This window comes from Rhinatrema bivittatum, chromosome 9, assembly GCF_901001135.1.
Source record: "Rhinatrema bivittatum chromosome 9, aRhiBiv1.1, whole genome shotgun sequence".
Taxonomy (NCBI): Eukaryota; Metazoa; Chordata; class Amphibia; order Gymnophiona; family Rhinatrematidae; genus Rhinatrema; species Rhinatrema bivittatum.
Window position 1 is genome coordinate 12313166 of NC_042623.1, and position 12052 is coordinate 12325217.

At 40.7% G+C, this 12052-nt stretch overlaps 1 protein-coding gene across 19 annotated transcripts in view; it reads right to left on the reverse strand.

Moving 5' to 3' along the window:
• Positions 1–6816: 6816 nt before the first annotated feature.
• Positions 6817–12052, reverse strand: part of CELF2 (CUGBP Elav-like family member 2) — a 653507-nt gene continuing 648271 nt past the window's right edge. For all 19 annotated transcript variants that reach the window (XM_029616663.1, XM_029616667.1, XM_029616660.1 and 16 more), the window contains one exon: positions 6817–11809. The gene's annotated coding sequence lies outside the window, so the exon portion shown is untranslated. The remainder of the gene's footprint in view (positions 11810–12052) is intronic.

A 12052-nucleotide genomic window follows, 5' to 3' on the forward strand; every position in this document is an offset into this window, starting at 1 on the left:
TCAATGCCACAGAATTGGGACTTGCAAACCTTTGCAACTGTTTGCTAGTGTGGATGCATAACGAACTATTTTTGAAATGTTTTACACTATCTAGAAATGTCAACAGAGGCATCTTCAATGACGTAGATCAGCTGAAACTTTCATGAGTCATCTAGAAGTCCACTTAGGGTCAACTGTAGTGTTTATCATGGAAAAGATCCAAGGCTTACTATGAGCCAGACAAATAGGTGAAATAAAATCTTGGACATTTTGCCCTGTTGCAATCTTTGCACCTATTTAATGTCCACGGCCAGGTTAGACGTAGACCCACAGAAGGGCATTCCCCAATGGATGTAGGTGCATGCACCAGAGGTGGAGTTGACGTTTCCAACCTGCCTTCAAAATAGTGCCATGAGGAGATGCTCAGCCACTCATGAAGGATATATACGGGTAGCTGAGTGAAGACATTTATGTGGCATCACAGCTCTTTGAGACTGCCTACCCTTTAGTGAGTGACAGCCTACGGCAGGGGTGTTTGAACCTGTATGCCCTTTCTTTGGGGGAGGGGTTTTGTGGGGGGGGGGACTCCCATCTAGTAGAAGTCACCCCAAACCCCCAAAATCTACATTCTACAATATCCACTGAGGATGGCTGGAGTGAGGGAAAACCATCATTAGCATTGCAACAGTATTCTAAATTACAACGTTGTATAATAAACGAGGGCAGATAAGGAGCAACTGATCCATTCAGGCTGCCCCAGCAGAGCAATGAATTACAACAGCAGCCTGCATGCTGCACATGTTTAAACATTTTTACTCAGAGCCACTTTAACCACTTCAGGGGCCTCCTTTTATTATTTCCATATTATCCACCATCCCCTCTCTCCTCCTTCCCTCCCCCACACTCCCAGTTAATCTGTTGCTGTTGACGAGTGCTGCAGCTCTTCTGCTGCCCTGTCTAATCTAATCGGGCATTTATATTCCGCATGTACCCAGAATATCTAAATTCAAGACAGATTACAACAGAAAAACCCCCCAATAATACAATATCAATGCAATAAAATAAGCCAAACAAAATACATGAAAATATACAATAAACCTAATGCAAAAGAGAAAATACTTATCCAAACATAATAAAACATCAAAACATAATAATCAACATCAAAGCGTAATAAACAGTGGAAAAAATGGAAGATATCGCTCCTAGATGATGGGAGGGCAGCTGTATCTCACCTCCTCCTTCTGCTCTTTTTGGGCCAATGCAATCTCTCCTGACTTCCAGGACAGGGTCATGTAAGTGTGGCATGAAGGGTCTTCCTCCTTCCAGCCTGTGTGGGCTGGCACAAGGGCGGTGCAATGGGCAGGCAGGTTATGTATAGAAAAAATGTGCATGAAATAAATTTTGATTGCAGTAATGGCAGTGCATGAAAACCTACCTCATGCATATTCATTACTGATATCCCGAATAACCGACTGGCTGGAGATCCTGCAGGCCAGGTTTGGGAACCACTGTCCTAGGTGATCTTCAGTTTTGCCCGCCCCCCCCCCCTCAACACACACTTAACTTTTAGGACCTCCCAAGTCAATCACTTAATTTCTTATTATAAGTGGACCATGCATTTTTTTTTGTAAATAAATATAAGGACCCTCTAGCCCCCCACTAGCTAAATTGACGTTAGGATTTCAGGTAGGAAAGGAGGTTTGCTGACCTGGACTGGCAATGCAGGGGTGAGGGAGTTTGTGCTGGAGTTCGGTGCAGTGGGCACCCGTTCCGACCCCAGGGGAAGAGAGATTTCCCCTTGCCATTTGTTTGTGAGAGTGGCAGAGGAGGTTTTGAGAAAGCTGGTTTTTGTTTTCTTTTTGGATGCTGAGCCTACCCAGGAGGATTTCCAGCCTCACCTGTAGAAGGTCAGGATAAGAAGCTGTGATTCCTTCCATCCAGCTAAGGCGGGACAGCAGTAACGTGACAGAGAAGCAGTTTGGGACTTTGGAGAAGTGTTGTTCCTGTTGGTTTGGGAGGGATATTTTGCCACTACTCCCTGCCTTGAGAAGGAGAGAAGATTTTTGGATTTGGGTTTTCTAACACCAGGGTTCCGGAGCTGACGTCAGAGGAAGAGGCCGGAGATCCCAGCTCCCCTTAGCAGCCCACGTTCTACCACTGAAGGTGCTGCCCAGTGCTTGGCCCCCCTAAGGGACACTGACTCAGCCGGAGAAGAGACGCACTTTTGCACTCTTTAATTTATGTGAGAAGAGAATCTTTGTTGCTAACTGGACTTGTAGTATCTTGGAAGACCCTAACAGAGCGTCCAGCGTCTTCTCTAAGAGTCAGGACATCCCAAGTGTGAGTACACCTGAGAGGAAAAAGATGGGAGACTTGTGTGTTAGTGCCCACCCCTGTCAGCCCAAGGACCCCGAGGTTAAATCCTTCTCCCCAGGGCAAGTGGACTGTGGTGTGAAAGGAGAGAGTTGATTGAGAGTGGCCCCGGGACAACCGTGTGCCACTGCATTCAGGTCCTGAAAAGGGGGTTACAATTATGACCTCCTCCACCATTTCTCTCAGAACAATCCTGCAAAAACACATAATTGGACATCACACTTTTAAGTATTAAACTTTCTTTCATATACTTATGTATAATATAGTATGTTTCAGAAACCGTGCCACAGTGTCTGTGATTTTTGGGGATAGGCTGCCAAAAGAAAACATCAAGCAATACATACATTTATAAATTAAAAGAAGGCCCGTAACTGAAGGCAATCTCTGAAGTGGCTGGCCGGGCTCGACTGGAATATTTCCCTTTAATATCCAAAAACAAAACACCATACGGAGTGCACACAGAAAAGATACAAACATCCCCTTGATTATTCACAATAGGAGGGAAAAAATCAATTTCTGTTGTCACCTCAGTGACACATACTCTCTCTGCGATCAGACTTTGTATCACAAAATGCTGCAAAAATGCCACTCACAACCGATAGAGGAAACCTGCCATAGCAAAACAGCACTAACTCCCTGAACGCAAGCAGCATCAACTTTACATGAAAAGGCAACCCTGCAAATATTCCACCGGGACCTAAAAGAATAAACAGAGCAAGCTATACATCCCTACACACTAACAAAATACCTCACCTCAGCCACACACATGCAGAACCCCCCCCCCCCCCCCCTCACCAAATACAGAATAAGTGGCTATACATTAGAAATATGCAAACAATACTGTTCTTCTTTGCTCTGCTGTCTACTCTAGCTTTAGAGAACAGGAGTGGGGGATAAAGATGAGGGGAAGGGAAAAAAGAGGAGAGGAGAGGCTGGATTAGGCAGCAGAGTGCTTATTGTTTTTTCTGCAGCGTTTGCTCCAGACTCACTCCCCTCTTCTCCCTTCCTTGAATGACAGGAAGGGAGGGGCTGGAGTAAGGAGCAGCTTGGCTCTTCTTTGCTCTGCTCCATCTGCGCCACAGTCACCCTCCTACCCTGTTCCTTGCAGGCTGCCTGGGAGGTGAGGTGCTGGAGCAGGAAGCAGGGGGCTGTTCTCTACGGCCTGAGACTGGGCAATGGCCAATAGAGTCATCAGGGCAGAGGCCTGGGTGTCCATGCAATACGTCCCCAGAGCCCAGGTTTAGCCCATAGGTAAAAATGGCCCTGAGAGGTCTATAACAGAGAGAGAGAGAGAGCTGGCGTCTGTATCCTGGCTTTATTATTAAACAGCTTAATTATCTTTAAACGGTTCAGAAAACTATTTCAATTTACAGGCTAGTTTAGAAACAAGAGATTCACATTATCATAGACATCTTCAAGCTAAACAGGACCCTGGTTCTGGTCTCCACAGGTTCATCTAAATTGTAAAGTACTGGAAATTAAAAATGTCAGTAAGAAGCATTTCATTATCTGCAGAAGTTTGTAAGATTCCTACATTTCAAAGAATAAAACACAATTCTCTGATGTCAGATACTTCTGCCCTCTGATTTATTCTAGGCTTTCATATTTTGCTGGAAATGGGAGGTTAACCAAAGATTGCCTCCATATTTTACTGCCACCAACCAAAGGAGATGTGGGTGGCCATTTTTGTTAAGGCAGCAGGGAGATGCTGTCGCCAGCCGACCGTGGCTTTGCTCGATTTTACCATGTACAGGACTTGGTCGTTCTGACTTGAGCGGCAGAAGGGAAAATTGTTAGCTGCCCAGGGATCAAGGTGCTAGGTCTCATGGCCTTGGCAAGGCCGCGCACAGGTCAACAGCCGGGACATTACTGCACTAGATTGTCCGTAAGACTTTCTTGGCGACGGCTCGCCCTTCATCTTTTTCTGATATGTGCCGCACACAGCAGAGTTATTTCAACACACACCACCAGCACATCACTTGTTCATTTGCTATACTTTATTCTTTTATGCAAAATAACTTATAACATTTATTTCCCTGTTACATTTCATAGTTTTATTTTAAGTTTATTTTTTAAGCATAAATGCAATTCAGGAACACAACAGGTTTGTTACTTGTAAGTAAATGAGCCAACTTTTTATTTTTTTTTTTTTTAAGCTCAAGGTCAACGACCCTATGGAATCTGACAGGAAAGTCCATTTTCTTTTTTTCAGTGTGGTCTCAACGCTATGGACTAAAACAAGTGCTGGAAAGACCAGGAGGTGCCACATGCTTTGGGCCAAACACGCCCTTAAATCAACTCTTCACTTTGCCCTGTCCCAGCAGGTCTATACAACCAGGTATTGACTAACGTGTAAGTCATCAGAGGACGTGTTCCAGCTGCTCCAAGCACTGGCGCTGGACAACTAACACGTTGCACATTTCATCTCGTTCTTAATAAATAAAAATGTTGTTTGAATGCTTACGCCGTACTAGCTCAAAAGACAATGGGGACTCTTTATTTCCTTTTATTTTTTGCAAACTTTATTCATGTCATTGATTACCACAAAACTCAATCAATATGACACATCCGGTATTGTGTTCCTGATAGTCAGTGCATAGATTTTGTTAAAATACCATTTCTCCCTTCATAGACCGTATGTGTTTCATGGCCACACCAAGGCTGCCCCCCCCAGTGATATCGTTCGAAGCGCAAGAGAGAAAACAGAACACAGTAAAAGTGGAGAAGCTACGACAAGGGATGAAGGAACAAAAGCAGCCAGTGGACCAGCAGTACAGTCGATTCCTGATAAGTGAATAACCTGATTGCTTTTGCCACAGTGTTTTATTCACTTATCAGGAATGATTCATACATCTTGCTCTACCATTAACTATTGGCCTACTCTATCGGCCACCTGGCCTACAAAATCAGCTTACACTTGACAAATTGAACTGAGAAAAGGAATAGCGTTTGCCCATCAGCATGCATCAGGACTGTGTTCTAGCTTCCCAAGATGAAACACGTCCAGTTTTTGCTTGCAGTACATTTATTGCAGGAAAATAAACGCCGTGATCTCCTCAAACTCGAGCAAGGGATTCGCCCTTTAGGTTACAAGCTTCAGGCTGGGCTAACGTCAATGCATTAATAAGATAATGAGATGGGCCTCTATCTCAATGGCATGTCTTTTTATTTCACTGGATAAGATCTACCCCTTTTGGCTTTTTATTTTACAATGTAAAGGATTTTGCAAAACTTTCATTGAAAAGGTGCTAAAAATATCTATGGGTTTAGGATAAAAGGGACACTTTCTTAGAGAGACAGACTAACATCATATGGCACCTTCCAAATGCTGATAGGCAGTAGCAGAGAGGTTATTTCTTATTAAGAACTGATGTCTTAAACACCCAGGGCTAGACTAAGTTTCCTGGTGGTCCAAGGGCCAGCATTAAGTGAAACCGCCCCCACAACTATCCTGTTTATGAAATTGGTCACATGCATTATCTGGCTCAGATGGGTGATTAGCATTACCAGCAAATCCATATTAGATTCCCCAGTGCAACGACAACTCAACAACAAATTTCGGAGAAAAAGGAGAGCTCACTTTTGGATATCTGTCCATGTACCAGAAGGTATTTAAGCAGTCCACCAAAAGGATTTGCTGCTCTGGTCATCACCTCTATCCCCTGCTCCAACTGCAGCTGCCTAGCACACTTCAGCGAGGTGAAGATTCCCCAAGTATTTTGCCGGTTCAAGGGAGCTTACTGTGTCCATGATCTATTTTCCTGACCATAGGACTTTTGATGAAGTCCGTAGAAACGTATGCCTCAGTGCTACCAGTCTACTAACTATAATATAAATGCATAGCTCTACATCTAAAGGAAGAGTGAGCCAATTCTGGCTCTCTGCAACTGCATGCAGGGAGTAGTAGGTTCTGATTTCTATGAGAAAAGTATGACTATCTCCAAGCAAGCAGTGTGAAAAAACACACCAGTTGCTCAGCCCATCTCCTTTAGCATGAAACTACCTAAACTATGACTATGTCTCCGAGCTAGCCTCTTTCCAGCAGATGTAGCATCCAAATGAGATTATACATTTCATGTTCCATGTTTCTAGCAAACTCTGTGATAAGGGGATAGGCAACCGGAAGTGCTGACTTCAGGGTATGAGTTTTCGCAGCAAGACTCTACCTACAGTCATTCAAGTGAAATCCTGCTTGAACTAGCCTAGCCAGAAGCGTGGCCAAGAAAAAAAACAAACCAGCAGCAAAACGTTAATAAAACACCGGGTGGGGCGCTGCACCTAAGTGGTCAGGCCCTTTCGGCTCTGCTAATCGGATATTCACTTAGGTGGAATCGACTGTATCGTTTGTACACACACAGAGAAGAACTAAAACAAGGGAGACGTGGAACAGTGAAGGTGTGTCAGACGCGTTTACCACACAGGATGACCACCGACAATACAAACACACAGAGAGAGAAACAAGGATTAGGAAAATGGTTTAATATTGGAGACAGGAGCAAAAAACTGCATCACACGATAACGTACATTACAAAAATAAGTTTGACTGTTTCAACTACACAGTTATGTTCACAATGAAGACAGGAGAATCAGAAAAACCTTGATCTAAAACAGCAAAAAAGCAAACCCCTACAATTTTTTTTGTTTAATTAATACATATATCCACTTAAAGTGACTGAGTACTTCTAACTGTGAATATTTTATATTGTAACTGCACAATACATAATAAAAAGTAAAACTTACCGCTTGTTTCAGACAAAATTCTAACATTAGATATAAGCAAAATGGAAAAAAAAAACAAAAGCAAGCCAAAGTCTTTAATTCTTTAAGAACAAAAAAAAAAAAATAAAAAATAAAATTTTCCTTTCTTTCTACCACAGAGAAATCAAACGCAAGATCAACCATAGCCATGGGCCCACAAGAGTAAGCCACAAAATCTTCCTTTTTTTTTTTTTTTTTTTAATCTCTAGTAGAAAAGGTCGCACTGGTACAAAATGCATATAAGTACAATCAGTTTGTAGAAAGCCTGCTTTTTTGGCTCAAATTCCATCAAACAATAAAATCCAAACGCATCAGTAAAACAGAAACAATACTCAAAACGGCCTTACAGTTTCCACTAAGGTTGCATTAAACTTTGGCTTTTCTCAGACGATACTTAAAACTATCCGTAATTCTAAACAAAATAATAGTTATTAGTAACCTGCAAACAGCAATTCTCACGTCACAAAAAAACACAAATACAGATCTTTTATATGACATTATCCAAAAATGTAACGAAACTACAGATTTTGTTTAAAGTTCATTTGTTATTTAGCACTTAAGATAATAAAAACAGAAACAAGTAAATGATTCCAGATTTGCACAAGCCAAAGAACTGGAACCCCTATGGTGAAAGAAAGATGAACTTGGTGCGCCCTTGGGGACTGTCTTGTCCAGTGTAAGTCAGGTCCAAGTAATACAGAACCAGTTGGATCCAGGGTCTGGCTAAATGCAAACCTCAATAAACCAAAATGAATGCAACTGCAGTAGCTCGTTAAGATCAATCACATCTGACTCTATAAGTCCAATACTTTTAAACTTTTGTGCGTGTGGGGGTGTGAGAAAGTTTCCTCTTTTTTTTTCTTTTCTATATTTTGTGCTTTTGTTGCTGAATGGGGCCCACTGGGGCCACTTCCAGCTTCTCCCTGAGGGTTGGGGGCCAGAGAACTGCTAATCAACTTGTAACTCGTTAAAAAGAACGTGCCAGCTTTTCAGCCCTTGCCTGTGCTAATCTAGAAAGGCCTGAAGTTCACGTGATGGACAGACGGACTTTGGAGTTCAAAAAAGCACGCGAAGCTCATATGAAATCATATAAAATGTTTCCACACTTCTATAATTTTATATATACAGATAATTTCAGAAAGTACAAAATAAACGTCTTCAAAGGAGCTCAGAAGGCCTGGGCATATTCTCGCACATAGAACAAGAAGGGTTGGGGCGGGTGTGAGTGATCTTTAGCCATCATTCTGCAGTTAGTGTTTACCATCTCCGGGTACTGCTACACAGAGACAACCATTACACCAGTGGGGAAAATGCCGCACGTACATCCCTGCTTCTGCAGTCTCTCTGCGCACGCGACTCTATTTTAATTGAATAAAACAGAGAACCGGAAGAAGAAAACATGGCACTTTGTATTTTGAGCAGATAGGGGGGGGTTAACGATTATTCGACCGGCAACCGATTTACCTCTCCTAGGGAATCGACACAAGAGCTCTTCAGCCCAAGTCGAGCCCCAGTGGAGTATGTGAGGTTAAGACAAAACGCAGCCTACTGCGATTGTCTGACAGTCCTTAGGCTCTCTTTTGTGCTTGGGTTTAAAAAAAAAAAATAGGGTAATGGATCGGCAACAAATGTTATCTCCAGAGTGCTTAATTATACCCTGTCATTATTCAAATGGCAGATTAGCATGAGGACAGGGCCATGCTGTATGTGGTCTTTCAACCAGAAATAAATAATGTTCCTGACCTACATGATAGTTCGCTGTGCTGTGCTTAACTTTACAAAGCAAAATTATTCTCTGCTCTTTTTCAGATGACTGCATGCATCCTTCTTACAGAGACAGGCTCATTTGTTTTTTTTTTTTAATTAAGACTAAAACAGGAATCTAAACAAGAAATATCAAAATCTAAAATAAAAACCAGATTAAAAAAAAAAAAAAAAAAAAGAAATGTTAACATGCCATTAAGGATAACTTCTTTTGTGCCCTGGATCAGATATGGAGTTATAACTACTCAACTGGTAAACCGAGTTCACTGGCTCGGCAATGAACACAAGTGTCTTCCATAGATCAGAGTTACTGGGCCAAGTCGGGATCAGTTTGGTCCGTTCATCCATTTCCATTAAACATGGCGTTGCTTTTCTGTTAGGGTTATTCATCACCTGCACCCCACATGAAATATCATGTCACGTGTCTTAGCAAGCCACAGAATGGCACATTACTGGCGGTATGGTAAACCACGCTACTTTGGTGAATGACAGATGCCCTGACTGTAGATATGACTGAAAGTAATCCATAGCACCCACTGACTTTAATCCCTTTCCGATTGTGGATTATAACAATCTTAATGAACCGGGTGACTTCATAAGCAAGATGGTCCTCTACTTAGACGTTACTGAAGGCCTTCTTCAAGAATATCTGAGTGCGCAAACTTACCCCACATGCCTCCTCCAAAAGTCAAGGCACGGATTATAAGTAAAAAGGAAAAAAAGTCATGCTTTTCCTCATACATCCTTTTAAAATCTATTGAGGAGACACAAACAGAGGGCAAGAACTAAATATACCCCAACAGTGCTTTCTCAAGGAGTTAGAGAATGATGTGCTTATCTACCCCTCTCGTCCTCATTCAGATTGAAACACTATTGGGCTGTGTTTAGTTTATTCTCATACTAGTGGTTGCTTATTTGTGCCTCATCACTGGCTTTTAGCGGTTATCTGCAAGAGGATAAATCAGATTTTGCTTGTGTGTGTGTGAACATCTGGGAGGCTATCTGTGTTTTGTCCTGCTTCTACCCAAATAGAATCTATAATCTCCTGTTCTTTGCTCTAGAACAATACTACTTAAGGCCTGACTCATATTAACTGATCTAGTCTACAATCAACTTCAAGAACACTGAAATGGTTAGATATTGAGTACCTGATGACTATGGACCCTAAGATCTCCCCATAAGTAGAAAACAGAAGAAACGCCCTTCGATGCCAGTTCATATTTGCAGATGCATATTTTGGTAGATTTCATCAGCAGTTTGAGTCAGCCATTTTGAATGCTCAAGCCGGCCATTTCTGTGCAGATCACAGAGATGCAGCTTCACAAGTTATATGTCTTAACTAAAGACTTTAAATAAAGAAAAAGAAAATACTCAGAAACAAAACTAAGCTGAAATGTTTGAGGGGACTTAACACTTCAAAGACAGGTCTGGGTGGAAAAGGGCTAAAAGTTCAATGCTTTCTCACCTTAGAGGTTTTCCACCTATTACAAAGAAAGTACAATTGAGGTTTGCTTTCACAGCATCGATGTGCAGAGTGGTTAAAAAAGTGAAACATGGGCACTTAATACAATGTTTTACAAAAAACAGCAAAGAGAAATAACAAACGAGAACAATTTCAGGCAACAAGACCACAGGATAGCAAGTTAACAAACGTTTTGTAACCTCTTTTTTCTTTTAAATATCAGGGATTTATACAAAACATATAGCAAAATACCCATGTTATCAAATTACTTTTCACATGAAGCACACTGAAGCTGTAGGCAGAAAGTACCTTTGGAATTTGGCACTATTGTCTTCACCGATTTTTTTCCTTCACAAGGAGAAAAAAACGGATCACGTTTTGCTGAACACAAACACGTCTAAAGTTTTTCCACAATAAAAAATGACATCAATGCTTCACAAGTCAACACAAAACCTATTCTGGAATATATTCCTTTTTTTGTTTGTTTTGAGGAAATTGTAGCAAACTTTTTTATTTTTTTATTTTTATTTTTTTTGCTTATTTTTTACATTTTTTCCTTTATTAATGTAAACCAAATTCTTTTCTGTTTTGTTTTCAGACTCGTCTTATAAACATAGAACACTGAAGACTGTAAGACTTGTGATGAAGCCATACCTTAATTCACAAAAGCACCAAACAGGGACGACGTTTCTTCTGTACATTTAAACAGTACAAAATATAGGTATTTTAATGTGCATTAAACCATGGATTGTCTAACTGTGAGTCAGTTCAGCAAAAGGTGACGGAAATAGGTAGCATTTGCCCCAAAACAGGGTAAATATTTTTTTATACTAATCTACAAAAAGTGGTTTCTATATATATAATTTAATGAGAAAGTGAGCCACCTAAAATGGCCTTATCAAAAAACTTTACACTGCCTGAAAAAATGTAAAAACTATTATAGAGCTCTAGAGATTTAAAGTCAGACAGTTTTTCTCAAACTGTTTTGGAAGTAGTCTGCTTCAGTTAGAAACCAACATTCTGTGCTCCTGGACACATATTGCTATCGGTACCAGTGACCAGGCAGAATGCCAATCCCTGTATAATACTTTCAAGTCTGTTTTATGAAACAAAAAAAAAACAAAACAAAAACCAAAAAAACCAAACAAACCAAAACCAAACCAAAAAAAAAAGATAAGAGGAAAAAATAATAAAAAAAAAATGAAATAAACATTTTTGCCACAGGTTTATTTCCCCTCTATAATTAATCTAATAAATTTCAAATCTTGCATGAATGCACATTGACTTCCCAGAATTCATAGCTAGATGAGGTCACATGCAAATTTCAAAGGTCAAAGGTCAGTAGGAGGACCAAATATGATGTGAGATCAGAAAGACATCAGAAACAATGACGGGACGATGAAACTTATTATTATATTTTTTTGAGACGCCACACATGCTAGGCAAACGATGAACTAACAGGCATGAAGATGTCTAGGGAAAAAACAAGGAAGAGTATAAAGTTACACAGAGTCTAAGCAGCAGAAACAAAATCACTTTTATGGGTGCAGGAAAAAACAAACAAAAACAAACAAACAAAAAAAAAACCAACAACAAAAAACCCCCAAAAACAATGCAAATCTTTTTTTTACATTGAAATCAACAAGCCATTCCCAAAAATTTGCATTTTTAAAAAAATTAAAACAGCACAATGAACAGAACTGCCAAATCCTCCCC